Source organism: Arachis ipaensis, chromosome B4 (genome assembly GCF_059453495.1).
Source record: "Arachis ipaensis isolate K30076 ecotype BB chromosome B4, ASM5945349v1, whole genome shotgun sequence".
Taxonomy (NCBI): domain Eukaryota; kingdom Viridiplantae; phylum Streptophyta; class Magnoliopsida; order Fabales; family Fabaceae; genus Arachis; species Arachis ipaensis.
The window spans coordinates 27120957-27129530 of record NC_142439.1 but is presented as its reverse complement, the minus strand read 5'-3'; the positions used below and the strand labels follow the sequence as shown (position 1 = coordinate 27129530).

At 35.0% G+C, this 8574-nt stretch overlaps 1 pseudogene; it reads right to left on the bottom strand.

Annotated features, from left to right (window-relative positions):
• Positions 1-625: 625 nt before the first annotated feature.
• On the bottom strand, positions 626-1834 carry LOC107636307 (receptor protein kinase-like protein ZAR1 pseudogene; annotated as a pseudogene).
• Between the last annotated feature and the right edge of the window lie 6740 nt (positions 1835-8574).

Genomic DNA, 8574 nt, shown 5'->3' with positions numbered 1-8574 from the left:
TTAACTGCAAGAAGTATGCTAGTTATATTTCTACCCCTATCCAAGCATTCATACTGGTCAAGATCCCCTTTCCTTTCACGCTCTCACCTTTGAGACTCTAAAATACAGAAATCTCAAGTATTTCTATACAAAGATCAAGTTCTTTATGAAATAAATTTGTTTAAACTTTAGACATATCTTTGAGTGGGTGTGTGTGTGTGTATATATATATATATATATATATATAAAAGACAAGGAAGGGAATTAAATTTATGTCAAGTATACTTGCAGTACACGCAGAATTCACAGAACCAGCCAAATAAATAAAACCAATTTGAATTGAATCATCTAATTGTTGTGATTTCTTTGTATTTTACAGAACATTGACAACCAATATGAAAATTATGCACAAACCTTCCATAACCACCAAATCCCCAGCTACACAAATGGATCATCTTAAGTTATAACTTGTTTTACAAAGCTAAGATACTGAACTAAGAAAGTAAAGAATTACTCATAAGTAGACAAAGCCATTCTTATCCACTGCCACTAAACATACTTTTTGGGGATAAACTCATGCAGGTAGACCAATCCTTTTGCAGTTCCTTTCACAATTTTCAATCGATAAGACCAAGATATATAGTACTTAGAATGTAACTAGTCCAGGCTTCCCTGAAGTAATCAAATGTAACCAAATAGCCAAATAAAAAATGTGTCAAACCATAAGTAATCAAATGTGTCATCAAATGTAACCAAAAAGCCAAATGAACAATGTGTCACACAATAAGTAATTGCAAATTGGTATTGCAAAAAATAATAAAAAGGTTTGTCCATAATGAAACTTACCATGAATTGCAGCAGCGAGGCTTCCATTTGGTATATAATCATATATGAGAAGCTTCTCATCAACAGACCAGTAATAAGCTCCAAGAGTTACAATGTTTAGATGTCTCAACTTTCCTATTGCCTCTACTTCAGTTTGGAACTCTTTGAACCTTTGAGAACCTCCCTCCCCCAATCTTCTCACCATCAATGCAAGCTCATCTTCAAGCACCAATTTGTACATAATTCCAATTCCACTCTTCCCAAGAACAAAAGCTGATGCCTTAAGAAGTTCATCCAAATCAAATGCCACTTGGCTATCTAACGGAACAAGATCATATTGCTCAACATGATTAAACAGGGCCTCAGATTTGTCCTTTTGGAAGTAGAAACACTCTTTATTACTTCCTTTCCTCCCCTTGCTAACACCAATAACATTCTGATCATGATTAAAATCACAAACTCTTGAATAGAAATAAGAGAACAGAAGACCTAAAAGGAAAATTCCAATCACATCACCCACAACAGTGCCAACCACAGCACCCTTAGTTAACCCTTTAGTTTTCTCACTCTTCCTAGAACTATTACCATTATCCTGAGATGAGTCATTATGAGGCATGAACGGGAATGAGGAAGGTGAACTAGCACCTAGAGTATCAGGGGCACATGAATTCTTCAAAGGAGGGCCACACAGACCAGGATTGCCAATAAAAGCAGTTGGTCCTCTATTCACTAAAGCACCATTTTGTGGTATTGGACCATTCAATGCATAACTAAATCCATTGAACAAGGTCCATTTCTGAGTTACCAACTTGCACAATCGATAACCTTCCGCTGATAATCTCCAACAAGATCACACCGGGGAGGACGACAAAGACAGAGAGGCGCTACGAGGAAGAGAGGGGAAGAGGAAAGGGTCGTTGAATGCAAGCCAGGGTTGGTGCTGTCCGGCAGCCCTGATAGCAGAGCAGCGGGAGCACGATAGGGGACGCTGAGTCTCTGACTGTGGGTGTGGGAGACTCAATTTCGGCATAGGAATAATTGTGGAGACAATATTAATGAGGGTTAGGTTAGGTCATTTGAGGAGATAATGACGGTGGCTATACTGATAAAAGGAAATTATTATAGAGATAATGAAACTTTCCATTTTTAATTTAAGGTAGAAAGAGCGCTTATGCACAATTTTTGATTTGAAGTATTGGAAAAGGCGCTTATTCGTGCGTTTTTAATTTTGAAATTAAACGCTTTTTAAATTAATATAATTTATCTTATTTTTTGAGTTACTAATTTTTTTTCTTTTGTTTTTAAATTTTCATTGTGATTTTTTTAAAAAAAATTAATTTTAAAAAATATTTTATAAAATAGATAAGATTTTTTAATAAACATGAAAATCTTAATTCACTATTTTTCTAGTTAATCGAGCTAAGTCCATAATTATTAGAATCGAACCAGCAATCAACTCAATCAAATTACTGGATCACTGGGTCAGTCTGGTTCAACCAGTAGATCATAGGTCAAACCGTTTAACCCGGTAATAATTTAATAAATATATAAAATTATAATAAAATTAAAATTTAAATATTAAAAATAAAAATTCAATGATGATAACATTTTATATTATTTAAATTTGATTTAATTAAATTATATGTAAATTATGATATAATCCATTTTTTATATAATACATAAAATAATGAGCAAATATAATAAAAAAAATCTACTAATGTCACATATAAAATAATACGGTATATATAATTATAAGCATTATATCTATTGAAGATTCACTTGTCACAGTAAGATGGAGGCTTTTACTCACTCTCAAGTTCAAGGATCGAACCTTAGAGATCCACTTTTTGAAGGGGATTCAAATAGATGCTTTTACGGTGATCCACACCCCACTGGTCTAGGTGTGGAGCACACGAGTCAAGGAGGAAGTGCGGGTCAACTGCCTAAACCGAGTCAGGTTCGTGATAAAACCATCCTGTTTTTAACTGTTTGATCGCTGTTGACCGAGTCAATTGCAAGTCCCGTCTTAATAATGAACCGAATCGGATAGGAAATTAGTTCACTGCTTTTCTTGGTCGAATCAGTCGGTCCAGTCCAGTTCTGATAACTATGGCTAAGTTGTTTAGACTTGTATTTTATGAGTTTGATTTTAGAGTCAAATATCCATCTTTTACTCATTCTTAGGTTCAAGGATTGAACCTTAGAGATGCTACTTTTTGAAGGGAATTCAAATAGATGCTCCTACAGTGATCCACACCCTACTGGTCTACGTGTGAAGTGCCCGAGTCAAGGAGGAAGTGCGGGTCAACCGCCTAAACTGATTTTGATTCGCGACAAAACCACCCGGTTTTCAAGGGTTTGACCGTCGTGACCGAGTAAATTGCAAGTCCAGTCTTAATAATGAACCAAATTGGATAGGACATTGGTTCTAATAACTATGGGTAAGTTATTTAGACATGCATTTTTACGACTTTGATTTTAGAGTCAAATATCCATCTATTGTCGTCAAGTAAACAGAGCTAGTCTGACGGATTTGGCTCATTTTGACGATCCTAATTAATTCAAGAGTTAGCTCAAATTAATCTTTATTGAATGAATTCCAAAATGATTCTAATTAATAATAAAACTTGTAAGATCATATACAAATAAATTTTCATATATAACAATTTAATTATCTTATCTATTATATATTTTTTCAGTATATTTTGTGATTGAAAATATCAACATTATGCTCTTATTTTCTAAAAATATTGAATTTTAAAATTTGTCTTTAAAATATATGAATTTTAAATTTCAATTCAAGTTAACAGCAAACTTTCTATTAAAAATAATGACAAATTTGTGATCTAATAGGGGAAAAAACCTTTTTAAGAAAAAACTTATGATTTGAGTTTATAAAATTTTTGAGAATTGATATCTATAAACCCTGCAAAATTAGCGAATAATTAATCAATAAATTAATTTTTAATAAAAGAAATTAGAAATATGAATTTTATTATAAAATAAGATAGAACTAATTAAAATAAGAATTTTGACACTAATTACAAAGAATTTGGCCCAAGATTGGGCCGAACGGGCCAAACCGAACAAACCGAGCCCGAATTGGGCCTAAGGCCCAACGCAAGCCACCTATACCCATGAGCTTCAGCTCATTTCTCTTCCATTCACACATGAAACATGCTGGAAACAGTTTTGGGGAGGAAGAAACAAGAACACCAAACCTCACTTAATCTTCAAATCCTAATAACTTTTGATCCGGAGCTCCGATCGCTGCACCGTTTGTGGCCATGCGACCACAGCGTCGAGCTCTACAAAGCCCAATAAATCACTTTCTCAGTTGCAATTTTCTCTTCTAAAATCCAAAAATAGTATGGTCTTGTGTATTGAGATTTATGGTTAATTTGATGTTTTAGGATCAAATTGACTTGAGGAATTAGTGGGTCTTGGCTTAGTTGAGACACATATAAGGTAAGAATCCTCAATCTTAGCGAACCCCTTAGTTAATTGTAGCTTTGGTTGTAAAGTTTGGTATACATATGTGATGTTATATATTAGGTGATATATGTATAAGAATTGAAGCATATTTGTGGAAATTGGAGGCTTGGAAATTAGTATTGGTTGCTGGATTTTTGGTATGAGGTCTTGCAATCTTTCCTAGTGGATTGTCTTGGGTGATACGAAAAAATCGGCCAAGGTATGGCTTATGTTTCTCGTATTTAATATATAATGTCCTGTGAAAATTTAGGCTAGATGACCATAGGATAAGAATGAATGCATGTGTATGTTGAATTGCTTATTGCCTTGATGATAATTGTGAACTAGGTTGGGGCTTGGTTGTTATTGGATATTGGGTATGGAAATAGAATGTTAAATGATGCTTTAATGAATATTGACTAGTTGATAGTAATGAATTTGTATAGATAATGGATTATTGATGATCTTGTCGATATAAGTGTGAAGTTCATGTACTAGAGTTATTTAAAATTGGAATTTGATGGGTGGTGGAAGGATGTGGAGTGATGTTGCTGTGATATTGTATGTGTGGGTGCTAAATTTGAGTATTGTAAGTTGATTTTGAATGGTGACTTATGAAAATAGAGGCTGAATATTTTTGTAAAAAAATTGGATTTTTTACTGAGCTTCGGCAAGCCATAACTTGGCTTTCGGACTCCCAAATTATTTCAAACTTGTTTCATATGAAAATTGGATCCGTGAAGTTTACGCCGTTTGAAGAATGGATGAAAAATGATTTAAAATTAAAAAGTTATGTGCGTCGAAAGTTTAGGGTTCAAAACTAAAATTCTGCAGACTTTCAGACTAAGCCAATTTTTTTGATAAAACCTCCTTGCATGCGTACGCATACCCTTCATACGCGAAGGGTCGTTTCTATTTGGCATGTATGCATACGCGGACATGTGTATGCGTATACATACTTCCCAAAAAAGGGATCTATGTGTACGTGAGCATAGGGCATACGCGAGCGTGTGATTCTATCCAGTGTACATGCGTACGCAAACAGATGTATGCGTACGCATCTTGGGCTAAAAAGAGGACCTAGGCGTACGCATACCATGACATGCGTACGCATAGCCCTGTTTTTTGGCAAATGAATATTTTATGTTTTAGACCCAATTTTGAACCTCTAAACCTCTATTTTCATCCTTTTAACCATATATCTTAGTATTAGCCTAGCAATAAAAAGAAGTTAGGAAATGGTGGTAACTTGGAGATGAAGAAATCTCGAAGAGATGAAATAGGCATAAGGAGATAGGGCACATATATATATACTACTTAAATTATGAAACTGGCTAAAGAAGAGAATAAATGTTACATCTGAGTACTCTTTCTCGAAAGTGCGACCCCAGGAGATGGTGGAAGGTGAGGATCCCCTTCCTTATTCCTCCTGGTATTATAAAATCACCCCCAGCAAGATGATGAGAGGTTAGGATCTCCTCTTTTGTTCCTCCTGGGCATATGAGAATGTACCTCTTGGGTAGATGCAAGTGTTATGGTTTCGTCCCACTTGTTCCAGGTTGGTTAGTATATAGAGGCTCCTCAGGTAGACGCATGGGTTGTGGTTTTAACCCCCACTTACTCCAGGTTATGATAAACTATGTATAAAGATGCAAACATATGAGGTATAAGTGACTTTAAAGCCATAATGAATGATTATGAAATGTTAATGAATGAATGTGAAATGATTATCTGAGATACGAGTTTTCCTAGGTAAAGTACCGTGGCTTGCCACCACGTGTTCCAGGTTGAGACTCGATACTCTGTTGACCCTACGTCATAAGAGATGACCGGGCACTTATAAATTCTGGGGAAGGTTAACCCCCATTGAGTAAAGTTTTATATATTTATGAATTATGAATGAGAAGAGAAAAAGCTATGCATAGACTCATGGGGATGCGCAACGGGGGACAGTCCAGGGTTTAGCTGCCGGACTTGTTGGGTTAGCTTGATAACCGACAGATGAGACTCATCAGCCATAGGACAGGTATACATCATGTGCATCTTGTTTGCTTGCTTGTTTGTGCATTAATTGGGCATGCCTAAGTGAACTTACTATGTTAATTGTTATATTCGCTAATTGCAGTACTTGTATACTAGCTATGTTTGCCTTTGCTTGCTTGTTTGTGTGTGGGGTATCACTGGTGTTGGAAGATTAGAGGAATGGCTGAACTTAGGAAGTTTAGTCAAGTTTAAGGTTTGTTTTAGTTAGAATCTTAGAAGACCACCCATCTATGGTTTCTGTTTTAGTTTTTTAAGTTTTATAATTTGAGTGTCGGCGTTCTAGGATTGCCTCTGGCATTTCCAGGGACTTATATCTTATGTACGTGGAACCTTTGCCATGCTGAGAACCCTCGGTTCTCATTCCATACGGATATTTGTGGTTTTCAGATGCAGGACAAGCGGCACCTCATTGAGGCATGCTGGAATCTTCTGATAGCGGAGATCCTTGTCTTTGGGGCTTTATCTTATATATATATATATATATATATATATATATATATATATATATATATATATATGTATATATGTAGATACTTTTATCTCCAGTGCTTATGTATTTAATGTATTAGCTTCCTTTTAGAGGCTATTTTGGAGAAATAAGTTCTGTAACTTCGTATTTTGTGTTTATATTGGGTTCTCCTATATATACTTATGTGCTCAGGCCATTTTATCTTCGCAATTCGAGTCTTGAGTCTTGATATTTGTACCTTGAAACTCTCTTTGGTTATTTCTATGTTAGTTCCTCTTATCTTTTCCGTTTATCGTGTATGTGTCATGAGTGTTGCGCTTTTCTGTTTAATGCTTTGATTTCAACTTTCTTTCAAAGGCTCTTAGATAAACCTTCTTTTCTACTATATTATGTATATTTATATTTTATTTTTAGAAGTCGTAGTGCCTCGCCACCTCTGTTTTACATTCTAGGTGTAAAGCTCTGTGTGGTAGGGTGTTACAATATCTGGCTAGAATATTGTAAATTATTAGTTATTAAAAATTAGCTAGCTAATTATTAATCACGACTTTGGGACTTTAATTATTCTCTCATTTAAAATAGCTTTACATTAGTGACAAAATTGTGACAAATCACATTAGCATGTTTGGCAAATTTGCTTCAAACTTTTCATGAATTTTTCATGGATTTATATAGAGGTTAGTGATTAGTAGCAACATGAAATAAGGACAAAATAAGGACTAACGTGTTTTCTCATAAATTAGTAGCAACATGAAATAAGTGAGGAAAGTCTATCAGTTGTTAAGCGGTCGCTAATTCTTCACTAAATAAGCTATTGATTAGTGACTCAATTGCGACCAGTTACTTCTAACATTTTCTCGATTAGCTTTGGATTTGTTATAACTCTGCGACGGATTTCCAACGAGATTAGCGAGTAATTTGCTACAAAATTGGTAGAATATAGCTTTTGCCTTGCGACAATATTGTTGTTGCCAAGTCGCTCGCTAAATTAAACTTGTGACAACTTAGCGACAAATGTATTTCGCTTGCTAATAAGCGACTTGAAATCAGCGAACAAAGTGTGTCAGTTGTTAAATACTCACAAATTTCTTGCTAATTAGGTCCTAGGCACTCAATATCTGTATTTTCCCTTTAGCGACTAATTAGCAAGGAACATTTCCCTAGCTGAATGATTTATCCGTTGCGACGGATTAGCGACGACTGTTTTCTGTCGCTACCCTATGTTTGAATTTTTACAATATTATGCGATAAATTAGCGAGAAACTAGTTGCTCGCTAAAAATAAAAACTTTGGTGACAAATTAACTAGGAATTTGTCCATCGCAAAATGCATTTCAAGTCTTTGTGACAGATTAGCTAGTAACATTGTTCCTCACTAATTAGCCTTTTCGCACACAATTTATTTAGCGACGAACTAGTGTGTGAATTGTTTCTCGTTAATTGTATATCAAACACTTGCGACGGAATAGTGACAATAATATCCCCCGCTACTTTTCTTTTATTCGATTGAACCTCTAAGTGACTGATTTGCTAGAACACTGTCACTCGCTAATTAATTTGTGACAAATTAGGAAGGAAATTTTTTCTGCTCTTTTTTTAGCTACGAAAGTCAATTTGCGAGAAACAAACTTACTTGTAAATCTCTCGCTAATCAGTCGCTTTTCTCAAGTTCGGATATTTTGTGACCACTCATTAATTTTGTCGTTAGTGCGTCACTAATTTCTCGCAAGTTAGTGACGGATTAGTGACAAAAAATATTTTTCGCAAAAATTCATCGCTCATTTG